The sequence below is a fragment of the Phyllostomus discolor genome, chromosome 3 (assembly GCF_004126475.2).
Source record: "Phyllostomus discolor isolate MPI-MPIP mPhyDis1 chromosome 3, mPhyDis1.pri.v3, whole genome shotgun sequence".
Classification (NCBI taxonomy): Eukaryota; Metazoa; Chordata; class Mammalia; order Chiroptera; family Phyllostomidae; genus Phyllostomus; species Phyllostomus discolor.
Window position 1 is genome coordinate 128,110,809 of NC_040905.2, and position 16,208 is coordinate 128,127,016.

The 16,208-nt window shown below is 38.2% G+C and overlaps 1 pseudogene; it reads right to left on the reverse strand.

Moving 5' to 3' along the window:
* Window positions 1-241: 241 nt before the first annotated feature.
* LOC114512540 lies at window positions 242-2,735 on the reverse strand (annotated as a pseudogene).
* Between the last annotated feature and the right edge of the window lie 13,473 nt (window positions 2,736-16,208).

Consider the following 16,208-nt stretch of genomic DNA (forward strand, 5'->3'; position numbering starts at 1 on the left):
TTTAAGGAATTGTGTCATCCATCCTTATTTATTTTTTTCCTCCCTCCTTCCTTCCCTCCCTCCCTTTCCTTCCCTTTTCTTTCTGAACTCCCTAGAATTTCCTAATATAGTCATGGAAGTTACATTGCAAATGCCTGGGCTGTTGAGCAGTGTACCTAGCTAGTCTTCAGAATGTCCATGGCAGAGTAGTATGTTGAGATTATGGCACACCTTTAATTAGTTTTGCTTTTTTTTTTATATATGTAACCCAAACTTTAATCCCAAGGATTCTCACAAAACATATTACAAATGACAGCATGAAAAAAACTTTTGCACAGTAACTCAAAGTTCAGCTCTACAATGTACTGTTAGCCTGGTAGGACACTGGTATCTTGGTGGCAAATTCCCAAATGAATAATGTTACAAAGAGCTATGTATTCATATATAGCAATCATATAAGAAATTTATGACCTAAAGCAAAGAAAGGTAAACTGACTTTATTGAAACTTCTTAGGTTCTACACTAACTGGACAACCTCTGCCCAGTATAAAGACTAGTTGGATTTTTTTAAACCTCTAATCTAGCTTAAGGGTGCAGCTTCAATTTTTACTTGCTGGTTTGTGTTCACAGCAGCTTTTGAAGGCTATGTGTTCTTCTACTACTGTATGTTAAATCCCAGCTATGGAAAGTCTCAAGTTTGATTTTTTTGCCAGTTTAGTTTTCATAATACTATACATCACACTTTAGCTGGAAAGAGTTAAGAGATTTATTATTAGTCTATGCAAGACTAAAGTTCAAAGCAAAACCAATTTTGCTTAAGGGAACATTGTAAAGTAACAATTCTTGGTATTACATGCCTGACATAATCCATTTCAAACCATAGAGAATTACATTTTTATGTCACTGTTCTAAGACAAAGGTGAACAGCTAAAACATCTTTAAAATGCACCAAGCTTATGAAGTCTCAAGCAAAACTTGAATTTTCTGTACATACCCCTGTCAAATGAAGTTATTTCCTGTACACCACTTCTCTTGAAAACTGGTCTTCTATTTCCTTTCATTTGACCTAGATCGGCTACGAGACCTAGAGAAAGACCCGGGCAACTTGTGATTTCTCTTCCAAGACATTGATCTGTCTCTTCTATCTCTAGAAAGGAACCTGCTCCAGCTGCAGCAGAAGCTTCTCCATCTTGGAGATCTGCGATGAGGTGGAAGACTCCTTCTCTGATGATCAATCATCTCAAGGGTGACGACCCCAAGAGGGAGGTGGACAGCGATTTCGACTTCTCTTTTAACCATTTGACAGTTCACTCCTACTGGCAGCCACATGTGTTCTCCCATCTAGCTCTCGGACAGCATCGACTGCATCTCGGGGATTCAACAAAAGCAAAGCTGTGAGGGTTTCTAGCAACCCACGCACTTCAGAGTGGTCTGTAATAGCCAAAAGCTCGTCTAAATTCAGTCTTGTTACTGTTGTTTCTGAGATTACCTACATAAACCTTACCATCCAATGGACAGGAATCACGATGCTTTTTGAAATCTTGAATTAGGGACGTGGTAAGTAGGCCTGGTCTTCTGCTCTCCCCCACCCGGCTCCCACAGATGCTGTCCCCTGCCCGGCATCCACAAAATGACCTAGTTTTGCTTTCTGAAATAACGTGTGCTTGAGAACTAATTTATATGTGTTGGGAATTAGGTGTGATGACACTTGTGGTGCACAGCTCCTAAGTGGCCCCCCCCCACCATGATCCCTTTTCCTGTGTTCACACCTCTACACAAGCCCTTCCTTGTGAGCATGTGCAGGACATGTTGTTTGCTTATGCCTTGTATAAGACTCTGTTGCTTTAGCCTTGCTTTGTCTTGCTTTCCTTTGCTGGCTTTGAAGAAGTGAGCTGTGAGGAATCCTACAGTTGCAAGGAAACAAACTCTGCCAGCTGCTGGAGGGAGCCTCGCCAATCACGAGCCCAGGCTCAGTCCTGATAGCGGCCTGTGAGACTCTAAGCAAGGACCCAGCTCAGTGTGCCTGGATTTCTAGCCTGAAGGAGCTGTGAGACAGTGTGTTGCCTTAAGCTGCTATGTAGTGATGTGGTAATTGTTATATAGCAATAGAAAACTAATACACTAACTTATAGGTGATTTCCAAAAGTCACTTCCCTGGCTAATGTGCACGTTGGTTAGAATGTTACAACAAATTCCACTGGGTTTGTATTTCTCTAGATAAGAGGTATGAAAATGTTTATATTGACTCTTTCCCAGGGCCCATTACATGAACTTGGGTAGAATGCTTGTAAGTGGTTCTGTGACATACAACTTTTCCCACTTTCTGTGACTATGTTTCATGTGCTGTCTCAGTCAGAACATGAGCTGACAGCCTAAGAATGGAAGGGGCCGGTCTTCCCAATTCACTGTTGTACTCCCAGCCTCCAGCGAGGGCCTAGTGCACAGTTGGCTCAAAACATGTTTGTTGAATAAATGAGTAAATGAACAAACTGTTGGTATCGTATTTTTCTTATTATTGCCACAATTCTGTCTCAGGCTCTGTGGCAAGTGTTTTAAATACGTCATCTCCCCGAATCATTAAAATAGCTTGTTAGGCAACGGGTGTTGGTCTCATTGCACAAGTTGGGAAGCTGAATTTCTGAAAGTTTAGTGATTGGCCAAGGTCAGACAGAGATTGAGTAGCAATGCAAGGCCAGGTCTTCTCCATTCACAACACTTTAAAACACATTCACAAATATACCTCCATACATATCCATGCATATCTATCTATCTATCTATCTATCACCTATCATCTATCTATATCTAATATATATGTACATTTTTAGTAAGAAGTCTGAAGTTCTCTTTCACCTACATTGATTATGTCACCTTAACGGGATTTGGGTTCTGAAATTTCTCAAGTCCCTTTGCATTTCCTGCGTCTCCTGTCACCTGTAAGTGCCCTCATGGGATGTAGATGGCGCTGCAGGATTTGTCACTGCTTGGTTTTCTCAGCTCAGAAATTACTGTATTTATTCCTGGCATCCTTGACACTTGGAGAACTAACTTTCTAAGGATTAATATGGAAGGGTGGTCCCAATTATGGTTGCTTCTTCTTCTGTACATTTCTAATAGTGATTTAGAAACTTCTGTGTTACTCACTTGGAGGGACTAATTTCCTGAAAAAGGTAACCAGGGACAGGAATTCACACTACACAGTGCTTATTCTGTGACTTTAAATGACTTACTTTACATTCTGACCTGTGTGGCTCAGTTGGTTGGACATCGTCTTGCAAAGTGAAAGGTCACCAGTTTGATTCCTGATCAAGCACATGCCTGGGTTGCAGGTTTGGTCCCCAGTCAGGTAGCATACACACGAGAGGCAACCAATTGATATTTCTCTCCGTCTCTTTCTTTCTCCTTACACGTCTCTCTAAAATAAATAAATAGATAGATAGATAGATAGATAAAATGTTTAAATGACTTACTTTACCCCATTAATCTCATCACATCCTTATGAGGGAAGTGCTATTATTACGCCTCCCACAAAGCTGAGGAGACAGATCTAGAAAGGAAACACACTCTAAGGAAAGCGAGGGAGGAGTACCTCTTGATTTAGATTCCACATCAGAGGCCGCTCCCACAGGGCTGTGGACTGGCCTTATCTCCACATCAGGTACAGAAAAAAAGAGAAGGGAGCAAAGGGCTCCTTGGAAAAATTTTGTTGGCTTTGTTTATTTCCTTTGTGGCACCAACAGGAGTGAGTCACAAAGCAATGGAGCAACAAAACAATACATCAACTTGGACCGTGCACCTGTGGCAGATACCCACACCCTACGGTCAGATTCCCCCTGTTGTGGGAAGAAGGTGAGTGGGGAGCAGTAGAGTAATAGGGAAGTGGGCATGGTACTTTTGGGGAGTAGGATGGGTGGTGGGGACAAGATGGGGAGGGCTTCGCAGAGGTCCCTGCTGTTGTAAATAATTTCTATCACATTTAAAAGAACCAATCTCAGAAAATATTAGACAAAATGGGATTCAACTAAACAGGATAAATCCTTTGGATTCGAAGTGCTAGGTGCTCTACTTTGAACCAAGGCTAGCCTAAGTGGATCTGAAGTCTGGGTTCTGTAGGGCTCAATGACAAACGCTGAGTCATAGAGGAAAAAGCCAGAGACAGACCCTTCCTACAAAATGAAGTGAAGGGCAATTGCTTGTCTTAATTTGTCTAACTCAGTGAGTTTGGGCTTCCAGGAAGGTGAATGACAGCCACGCCCTCCCTTGGCATAACATAACTGCAACTAGTCAGTTCTAGTAAGTTTAGAAATTTCCCAGAAAATGGAGTCTCTTTTCCATTAAATTAATGTTCTTGCAAGAGCTAACAGAGGTCTTAACAAAACAATGAGGCAAGTACTATGAATTAAATTGCACTAATTTTAGTTGTAATACAACCACCAGTTTTTATTTGCATGATGAAGAAATACGTATTGAGGCTGAACTTGTTAGGTGTGAAGCAAAAAGACCTCTGACCACAAAGTCTCCATCCAGTCTCTGGGCTTGATGTGTTGCTCTAAAGTTTGTAATCACTGTCACGTGAGACCATGGGACATTCATCAGTAACAAGTCTGAGTGATGTTATTAAACCCCTTTTTAGCTGAATGACTTCTCCAGAACACTTTTTAACCTCCCAGATTCTGCCACTTCTTTTCCAGAATTGGTGTGTTAACTAATACTCCACTCTCAAGGAGTCCACCCAGATAATTTTGTCTCAATAACGCACGATGGGGTACCAACCCCCACCCCTTTATCTAGAAGGTTTAAGGCAAAAGCTTTGTTACCTGTCTTTAGAAAGTGCTCCCAATATTGATAGAATAACATTGAAGACAATGTAATAATGTAGCCCAAAGGGCAAATAGACCCCCTTTCCTTACTTCTTTGCCAGAAGAGATCTTCTTGTATGCTTATTAGGGTATAAGAGAAAATGACCTATTGAAACTCAAGAGTGGAGCAGCAGAAATATAGTAGAATCTTTATTTATTTATTTACAAAACAAATTTTTATTGTATTTTTTCCATTACCATTTATCCCCCTTGTACCCCCACCCTGAAATCTGCACACTGCTATCCATGTCCATGAATCTTTTTTCCTTTTTGCTCAATCCCTCCACCCCCTTCCCCCTCCCACCAGCTTTTATGTGCTCTCCATCTATGAGTCTGACCCTATTTTCCTTGTTAGTTCATTTTGTCCATTATGTTCCACATATGAGTGAAACCATATGGTATTTGTCTTTTCCTGACTGGCTTATTTCACTTAGCATAATATTCTCCAGGCCCATCCATGCTGTCACAAAGTGTAAAATTTTCTTCTTTTTCAAGACTGAGTAGTATTCCATTATGTCAATGTCCCATAGTTGTTTTATCCACTCATTTATTGATGGATACTTGGGCTGCTCTCATATCTTGAAGATTGTAAATAATGCAGCAATGAACATAGGGGTGCTTATGTTCTTTCAAATTAGTGTTCTGGGTTTCTTCAGGTATATTCCCATAAGTGGGATTGCTGGGTCAAAAAGCAGATCCATTTTAATTTTTTTGAAGTATCTCCATATTGCTTTCTATAGTCTATATTCCCACTAAGAGTGGAAAAGAGTTCCCCTTTCTGCACATCCTCACCAGCATTTGTTGTTTGTTGATTTGTTAATGATAGCCATTCTAACAGGTGTGAGGGGATAATTCATTGTGGTTTTAATTTGCATTTCTCTGATGATTAGTGATGTTTAGCATGTTTTCATATGTCTATAGACCCTCTGCATGTCCTGTTTGGAGAAGTGTCTATTCAGGTCCTTTGCCCATTTTTTAACTGGATTTTTTTTTCTTGGCGTTAGGTTTTATAAGTTCTTTATAAATTTTAGCTATTAACCCCCTATCAGATATATCATTGGAGAATATGTTCTCCCATTCTGAGGGTTATTTTTATTCTGTTGACGGTTTCCTTTGCTGTACTTAAAATTTTTAGTGTGATGTAGTCCCATTTGTTTACTTTTTCTTTTGTTTTCCTTGCCTGAGGAGATATATCAGATAAAATATTGCTATGAGCAATGTCTGAATTTTACTGCTTATATTTTCTTCTAGGATTTTTTTCAAGCAGAGTGCTTCATTTTATTTATTTATTTTTAAAGTATATTTTATTGATTATGCTATTACAGTCATCCTATTTTTTCTCCCCTTTATCTCCCGTACTCAGTACCCCCATTCCCTCCAGCACTCCCTGCCTTTTCATGTCCATGGGTTATTCATATAAGTTCTTTGCTTCTCCATTTCCTATACTATTCTTAACTTCCCCTGTCTATTTCATACCTACCATTTATGCTTCTTATTCCTTGTACCTTTTCTCCCTGTTCTCTCCACTCCACTCCCTGCTGATAACCTTCCATGTGATCTCCATTTCTGTGATGTTATTCTGTTCTAGTTATTTGCTTAGTTTGTTTCTGTTTTTGTTTTTATGTTTTTAGGTTCAGTTTTTGATAGTTGTGAGTTTGATATTCTTTTTATTAGATAAGTTCCTTTAACATTTCATATAAAAAGGGTTTGGTGATGATGAACTCCTTTAACGTGACCATATCTGGGAAGCACTTTATCTGACCTTCCATTCTAAATTATAGTTTTTCTGAATAGAGTCATCTTGGATATAGGCCCTTCCTTTTCATGACTTTGAGTACTTCTTTCCAGCCTCTTCTTGCCTGCAATGTTTCCTCTGAGAAATCAGCTGATAGTCTAATGGGAACTCCTTTATAGGTAGCTCTTTCCTCTTCTCTTGCTGCTTTTAAGATTCTCTCCTTATCTTTAATCTTGGCTGACTTAATTATGATGTATTTTGGTACGTTCCTCTTTGGGTCCAACTTGTTCGGGACTCTCTGAGCTTCCTGGATTTGCATATCTAGTTTCTTCACCAGATTGGGGAAGTTTTTCTTCATTATTTTTCAAATAAGTTTTCAATTTCTTGCTCTTTCTCTTCTCCTTCTGGCACCCCTATGATTCAGATGTTGGAATGTTTAAAGTTATCCTGGAGGTTCTTCACCCTCTCCTCACTTTTTTTTTTTTGAATTCTTGTTTCTTCATTCTGTTCTGGCTGTATGTTTATTTTTTCCTTTTTCCCCACATTGTTGATTTGAATCCCAGTTTCCTTCCCTTAATGTTAGTTTCCTGTATATTTTTCATTATTTTACTTTGTATAGACTTCACTTCTTCATTTATTTTGTGGCCATACTCAGTCATTTCTGTAAGCATCCTGATAATTAGTATTTTGAACTTTGCATCTGATAAGTTGGCCATCTTCTTGCCTTAGTTCTCTTCTGGAGTTTTGATCTGTTCTTTCATTTGGGCCATATTCTTTGTCTTGGCACACCTGTTATGTTGTAAGGGGTTGAGCCTTAGGCACTCACCAGGGCAGGGCAATCTACTTGGATGTGTTGTGGCACTGTATGTGGCAGAGGTGTCAGGGAGGGAATTATACTACTTGCTTTGCTCTTGTCTTGCTTTCAGTCACTTTCCTTGCTTCCCACAAGGGTATTGTACCCTTTCAGGTGCTTCCCTGGTGCTGATTCCCAGGAAGATGAGTTTGTGTATGTTCTAGGACCCCATGGACCCCTCCAAAGGACTCTCCTGTGAGACTGGTAGTTTCTCTCACCACTATAACTCTCACAGGTTTTTATAGCCAGAGGTTTTGAGGCTTTATTTCAGCATTCTGGGAACCTGGGTTACATAATCTATCTCGTTCCCCAGTTGTTCCTCCAGTTTATCTGCATGCGAATGTGGGATGGTCTGATCTACCAGCCACCTCACCCACCAGGTCTGTTGCCTTGCCATGCACCCTTTCTGCCCCAGCTGCCCATCTCCATCCCCCCACTGGTCTGGATGAATGTTTCTTTTTTACCTTCTTGGTTGCCAGACTTCCATACAGCTCAATTTTCTGGCAGTTCTGGTTGTTTTTGTTTTTAAATTGGTTGTTATTCTTCTTTTGGTTGTGCAAGGAAGCAAAGCATATCTACCTATGCATCCATCTTGGATGGAATCTTTTCTAGGATTCTTATCGTTTTGGGCTTAACATTTAAGTTTTTATTCTATTTTGAACTTACTCTTGTGTTTGGTGTAAGAATGTGATCTAGTTTCATTTTTCTGCACATATCTGTCCAATTTTCCAAACACCATTTATTTCATAAAATATATGTAGCCCATTCTATGTGCTTGCTTCCTTTGTCAAATATTAATTGACCATAAAAGCATAGGTTTATTTCTGTGCTCTTTATTCTGTTTCATTGATCTATGTGTCTGGCTTTATGCCATTACCATGTTGTTTTCATTACTATGGCCTTATAGTATAGTTTAATACTAGTTAGTGTGATTCCTCTAACTTTGTTTTCCTTTTTTGGATTGCTGTTGCCATGCAGGAGCTTTTGTGGTTCCATATACATTTTGAAATATTCTAGTTCTGTGAAATATATCATTGGTATCTTGATAGGAATTGTGTTGAATCTATAGATTGCTCTAGGTAGTACAGACATTTTAATGGTGTTAATTCTTCCTATCCATCAACATGGTATGTGCTTCCACTCATTTGTATCTTTAATTTCTTTCTTCATTGTCTTATGGTTTTCTGAGTACAGGTCTTTTACATCCTTGGTTAGATTTATTCCTAGGTATTTTATTCTTTTTGAAGCAATTATGAGTGAGATTGTTTTCTTAATTACCATTTCTGATAGTTCATTATTGGCATATAAAATTGCAACTGATCTCTGGATATTAATTTTGTATCTTGCTACTTTGCTGAATTCATTTATCAGATTTAATTTCTTGATGGAATGTTTAGGTTTCTTTATGTACAATGTCATGTCTCTGCAAGTAAAGACAGTTTTACTTCTTTTCTAATTTGGATGCCTTTCATTTCTTCTTTTTGTCTGATTGTTATGGCTAGAATTCTAGCACTACAATTCTAGCACTATGTTGAATAAGAGAGGTGAAAGTGAACATCTCTGTCTTGTTCCTGATTTTAAGGGAAACACTTGTATTTTTGCCCATTAAGTATGATGCTTGCAGTGGATTTCTCCTATATGGCCTTTATTATGTTTCGGTATGTTCTCTCTATTCCCACTTTGCTGAGAGTTTTTATCATAAAGGGTGTTGAATTTTATCAAATGCTTTTCCTGCATATATTGATATGATCATGTAGTTTTTATCCTTCATTTTTTAATGTAATGTATCACATTTTTAAATTTGTGAATGTTGTACCAACCTTTCATTCCCTGAATAAATCCTACTTGATCATGGTATATGATCTTTTTGATGTATTGCTATATTTGGTTTGCTAATATTTTGTTGAGGGTTTTGGCATCTATGTTCATCAGGGATATTGGCCTGTAACTTTCTTTTCTTTTCTTTTCTTTCTTTCTTTCTTTCTTTCTTTCTTTCTTTCTTTCTTTCTTTCTTTCTTCTTCTTCTTCCTTCCTTCCTTCCTTCCTTCCTTCCTTCCTTCCTTCCTTCCTTCCTTCCTTCCTTCCTTCCTTCCTTCCTTCCTTCCTTCCTTCTTCTTTCTTTCTTTCTTTCTTTCTTTCTTCTTTCTTTCTTCTTTCATAGTATCTTTATCTGGTTTTGGAATTAGGATAATGCTGACCTCATGAAATGAGCTAGGGAGTCCTCCCTACTTTGAATTTTTTGGAATAGTTTGGGAAGGACAGAATTTAGTCCTTCTTGGAATGCTTGGTAAAATTCACCAATGAAGCTATTCAGTCCAGGCCTTTTGTCATTGGGAGTGTTTTTGATTACTGCTTCAACTTAACTGGGTGTAATCTGTCTATTCAGATTCTCTGATACTTCCTGATTTAATTTTGGAAGACTATATGTTTCTAGGAATTTTCCATTTCATCTAGGTTGTCCTGTGGGATGCCCTGTCCCACAGAGCTCTCCCGGCCACGGATGAGATTGAGTCATCCTGGACACAATCGGTTGTTCCAGTGGGAAAGGGGGTGGAAATTTCCTCTGGTGGAGAATGCCTCAAACCCTTCTCTGAAATGGCTTTATTGGGATAGATTTGTGCAGAGGTATACAGCATACATACATAGCTTATAAATCAGTGTTCAAAGGCTATAGTTATAGAAAACTGATATTATCTATAGATGACAATTGAGGAAACACAGAGATCTGCCTCAGGTCAGGGTCTGTTAGATAGGCTGACACCAAATGGTTGTTAAGATGTGTTTCATGAGATAAGGAGTTCACTCCTTATGTCTTGAGCTTAAACATCTGGTTTATATCAACAGGGCTATAGCAAAGCAAACCAAGCTTCTAGGGATACAATGTATTCTTCAGGCCTGATTTCCCATGGGAACCCTCAGTGTTAGTATCAGGTCGTGCCTGCCACCTGCATTCCAGGTGTTCCAGCCGAGACTTGCAGGCCTCTTCCAAGGCTTCACTGGTGTGGGACTACAGTCTCTGATAACACACAAAGTGACCCCCAACATCGTCCAATTTGTTGGCATATTGTTGTTCATAATATTTTCTTATAATCCTTTGTATTTCTTTGGTGTCACTTGTTATTTCTCCTATTTAATTCTTGATTTTATTTATTTGGGTCCTCTTTTTTCTTGATGGGTCTGGTTAAAGGTTTGTTAATCTTTTTTATTTTTTCAAAGAAGCAGCTCTTGGATTCAATGATCTCTGGGATTGTTTTATAGACTCTTTCATTTTTTTCTACTTCAATCTTTATTATTTCCTCCTTTCTACTCACTTTGGGCTGTTTTTTGTTCTTTTTCAAGTCCTTTTAACTGCAGAGTTAAATTGTTTATTTGACTTTTTCTTGTTTTTCTGAGGTAGGCCTGTAAGGCTATGAATTTCCCTTTTAGGATTGCTTTCCCAGTGTCACACAGATTTGGGGTTGTTGTGTTCTCATTTTCTTTTGTTTCAAGGTATCTTTTGATATCTCCCATGATTTCATTATTTACCCAGTCATTGTTTAATAACATATACTTAGCTTCCATGCCTTTGTGTGTTTTCAGTGTTCTTTTTTTTAATCATTGTTCAAATACAGTTTTCTCCTTTTTACTCCAAATCCAGTCCCCCCTCCCACCCTCCCCACTTCTGTCCCATTACCACCCTCCCCTTAGTTTATGACCATGTGTCCTTTAAGTTTGTTCCTGTGAACCCTTCCCACTGTCCCCTTAAATTCCCTCTACTCTCTTCCGTGGGCACTGTCAGCCTAACCTCTATTTCAGTGTCTTTGGTTATATTTTTCTTGTTTCTTTGTTTTGTTATTTAGGTTCCAGTTAAAGGTGAGATCATATGGTATTTGTCTTTCACTGCCTGGCTTGTTTCGCTAAGCATAATGTTTTCCAGCTCCATCCATGCTGTTGCAAAGGGCAGGAGCTCCTTCTTTCTTTCTACTGCATAGAATTCCATTGTGTATATGTACCATAGTTTTTTGATCCATTCACTTACTGATGGGCATCTTGGTTGCTTCCAACATCTACCTATTGTAAATTGTGCTGCTATGAACATTGGGATGCATAGGTTCTTTTGAATTGGTGTTTTAGTATTCTTAGGATAGAGTCCCAGCAGTGGAATCACAGGGTCAAAAGGCAGATCCATTTTGAGTTTTCTGAGGAAGTTCCATACTGCTTTCCATAGTGGTTGTACCAGTCTGCAGTCCCACCAGCAGTGCACTAGGGTCCCCTTTTCTCCACAACCTCTCTAACACTTGTTGTTTGTTGCTTTATTTATGATGGCCATTTGGACTGGTGTGAAGTGGTATCTCACTGTGGTTTTAATTTGCATCTCTCTGATAGCTAGCAATATTGAACATCATTTCATGTGTCTTTGGATTTTCTGTATGTCCTCCTTGGAGAAGTGTCTGTTCAAGTCCTTTGCACACTTTTTCATTGGATTCCTTGTCTTCTTAGAGTGGAGTCGTGTAAGTTCTTCATATATTTTGGAGATTAAACCTTTGTCTGAGGTATCATTGGCAAATATGTTTTCCCATACAGTTGGTTCTCTTTTAATTTGGATACTGTTTTCTTTGGCTGTGCAGAAGCTTTTAATTTTGATGAGATCCCATTTGTTTATTCTTTCCTTTATGTCCCTTGCTCTAGGGGACACGTCAGTAAAAAAGTTTCTTCGTGAAATATCTGAGATTTTCCTACCTACATTCTCCTCTAGGACCTTAATGGTGTCACGATTTATATTTAAGTCTTTTATCCACCTTGAATTTATTTTTGTATATGGTGTAAGTTGATGCTCAAGTTTCATTGTTTTTTGCATGTGGCTGTCCAGTTCTCCCAACACCATTTGTTGAAGAGGCTATTTTTATCCCATTTAATGTTGCTGCCTCCTTTGTCAAATATTAATTGACCATAGAGACTTGGGCTTATTTCTGGGCTCTCTGTTCTGTTCCATTGGTCTATGTGCCTGTTTTTATGCCAGTACCAGGCTGTTTTGATTACGGTGGCCTTGTAGTATAGTTTAGTGTCAGGTATTGTGATCCCTCCTACTTTACTCTTCTTTCTCAAAATTGCAGCAGCTATTCGGGGTCATTTATAATTCAATTAAAAGTTTATATTATAATTGTATAATATAAACTTTTGAAGTGTTTGTTCTATGTCTGTGAAATATGCCATTGGTACTTTAATAGGAATTGCATTGAATGTGTAAATTGCTTTGGGTAGTATGGACATTTTGATGATATTAATTCTTCAAATCCATGAACACGGTATATGTTTCCATTTGTTTGTGTCTTCCTTGATTTCTTTCCTCAGTGTTATGTAGTTTTCTGAATACAGGTCTTTTACCTCTTTGGTTAGGTTTATTCCTAGGTATTCTATTTTTCTTTTTGCTATTTCAAATGGGATTTTTTTCCTTGATCTCTGTTTCTGCTGTTTCATTGTTGGTGTACAGAAATGCTTTTGATTTCTGGATATTGACTTTGTATCCCTCTGTTTTGCCGAATTCATTTATTAGGTCAAGCAGTTTTTTGGTGGAGTCTATAGGATTTTCTATGTATACTATCATGTCATCTGCAAACAGTGACAGTTTTGTTTCCTCCTTTCCGATCTGGATGCCTTTTATTTATTTTTCTTGTCCGATTGCTGTGGCTAAAACTTCCAGTACTATATTGAATAGAAGTGGTGAAAGTAGACAACCTTGTCTTGTTCCTGATCTTAGTGGAAAAGATTTTAATTTTTGTCCATTGAGTATGATGTTGGCTGAAGGTCTCTCATACATGGGCTTTATTATGTTGAGCAATGCTCCCTCTATTCCCACTTTGCTGAGTGTTTTTATCATGAATGGGTGCTGTACCTTATCAAATGCTTTTTCTGCATCAATTGATATGATCATGTTGTTTTTGTCTTTGCTTTTGTTTATGTGATGTATTACATTTACTGACTTGTGAATATTGAACCATCCTTGCATCCCTGGAATGAATCCCATTTGGTCATGGTGTATGATCTTTTTAATGTATTGTTGGATGCAGTTTGCCAGTATTTTGTTAAGGATTTTAGCGTCAATATTCATCAGTGATATTGGCCTGAAGTTTTCTTTCTTTGTTGTGTCTTTATTTGGTTTTGGAATTAGGATGATGTTTTCCTCATAAAAAGAGTTTGGGACACTCCCATCTTTTTGGATTTTCTGGAATAGTCTGTGAAGGATAGGGGTTAACTCTTCCTTAAATGATTTGTAGAATTCTCCTGTGAAACCATCTGGCCCAGGGCATTTGTGTGTTGGGAGTTTTTTGATTACTGCTTCAATTTCTTTTGCTGTTATTGGTCTCTTCAGGCTTTCTGCTTCTTTTTCATTGAGTTTTGGAAGATTATATTTTTCTAGAAGTTTTTCCATTTTCCCTAGGTTTTCAAATTTCTTGGCATACAGTTCTTTGTACTAATTTCTTACAATCCTTTGTATTTTTGTGGTATCTGTTGTAATCTCTCTCTTTCATTTCTGATTGTGTTTATTTGGGTCTTCTCTCTTTTTTTCTTGATGAATCTGCTTAAAGGCTTGTCGATTTTGTTTATCTTTTCAAAGAACCAGCTCTTGGATTCAATTGATCCTTAGAATGGTGCTTTTAGTCTCTATGTCATTTAATTCTGCTCTGATCTTGGTTATTTCCTTCCTTCTGCTTGCTCTGGGCTGCCTTTGTTGTTGTTCCTCGAGTTCTTGTAGACATAGGGTTAGGTTATTTGTTTGAAATGTTTCTAACCTTTTTAGGTGGGCCTGTATCGCTATGAACTTCCCTCTCAGGACTGCCTTGGCTGTGTCCCATAAGTTTTGGGTTGTTGTGAGTTCGTTTTCATTTGTTTCCAGAAACCTTTTGATTCCTTCCCTAATATCGTTCTTGACCCATTCATTGTTTAATAGCATGCTATTTAATCGCCATGATTTGGAGTGTTGTTGTTTTTTTTCCTTCGGGTTGGTTGCTAGCTTAAGTCCCTTGTGGTCTGAGAAAATGCTTGGTATGATGTCAATTTTCTTGAAATTCTTGAGGCTTGTTTTGTGTCCTATCATGTGGTCTATCTTTGAGAATGTTCCATGTACATTTGAAAAGAATGTATATTTAGCTTCTTTTGGATGGAGGGCTCTGTATATATCAGTAAAGTCCATTTCATCAAGGGTATTGTTCAATGCCACAATATTTTTATTGATATTTTGTTTAGAAGATCTGTCCATTTTTGATAGTGGGGTGTTAAAATCCCCCACAATAATTGTGTTACTGTCCATATCTTTCTTGATGTCCTCTAAGATTTTCTTTATGTATTTGGGTGCTCCTATGTTGGGTGTATATATATTTACAATATTTATGTCTTCTTGATGGATTCTTCCCTTGAGTATTATAAAGTGACCTTCTGGGTCTCTCTTTATGGACCTTTTTTGGAAATCCATTTTGTCTGATATGAGTATTGCTACCCTGGCTTTTTTTCCCTGTCCATTTGCTTGGAAGATTTGTTTCCAGCCCTTCACTTTCAGCCTGTGTAGGTCTTTTATCCTGAGGTGGGTCTCTTGTAGACAGCAGATATGTGGGTCATTTTTTCTTATCCAATCAGCTATTCTATGTCTTTTGATTGGAGCATTTAATCCATTTACGTTTAAGGTTATTATTGATAGGTACTTATCCATTGTCTTTTATGTACGTGTGTTCCTCTCTCTCTCTCTTTTCCCTCCCTTCCTTAAAGCAGTCCTTTTAGAATCTGTTGCAGAGCTGGTTTGGTCGAGGTGTATTCTTTTAGACTTGTTTTGTCTGCAAAGCTTCTTATTTGGCCTTCTATATTGATCGAGAGCCTTTCTGGATATACTAGCCTTGGTTGCAGCCCTCTGGTTCTCATTACCTGGAGTATTTCTTGCCATTCTCTTCTGGCTTGAAGTGTTTCTATTGAGAAGTCAGCTGTTAGCCTTATTGGGGCTCCCTTGTATGTTACTTCCTTTTTCTCCCTTGCTGCCTTTAAGATTCTCTCTTTGTCTTGAAATTTTGTCATTTTAATTATGATGTGCCTTGGGGTGGGTCTCTTTGAGTTCCTCTTGATTGGGACTCTCTGTGTTTCCTGGATTTGTGTGACTTTTTCTCTCTTCAAATTAGGGAAGTTCTCCTTTATTACTTGTTCAACTAGGTTTTCAATCCCTTGCTCTTCTTCTCCTTCTGGTATCCTTATTATACGGATATTATTATGTTTCATATTGTCTTGCATTTCTCTTAACCCCCCTTCATTCTTTCTGAGCCTCTTTTCCTTTTCTTGCTCTTTCTGGATGCTGTGTTCTACTTTGTCCTCCAGCTCGCTAATCCGATCTTCTGCTTCATCAATCCTGCTTTCATTCCTTCTACTGTGTTCTTCAGTTCTGAAATTTTATTCTTCATTTCCTCTTGACCTTTGTTGAGAGTTTCTATTTCCTTTTTCATGTTTATATAGTTTGCAGTGAGATTGATGTAGTTTCCCTCTAATTTCTGAAAGCTCATTGTGAGTTCATTGAACTTCCTGGTAATCATTGTTTTGAACTCACTATCTGATAGTTGAGTTGCCTCTATTTCATTTAGCACTTTTCCTGAGGCTTCCTCGTTTCCCTTTAATTGGGGGTTGTTTCTTTGTTTTCTCATTGTTCGTGGGTTTCTTCTTTTTTCTTCTTGTTTCTTAAAGTGATCTGTTCTGATTCCCTGTAATTATGGTGTGAACTTCTGTGGTAGAATATTTGTGAAGATTCAGTGGCGCAATCTCCTTCATGTATCCT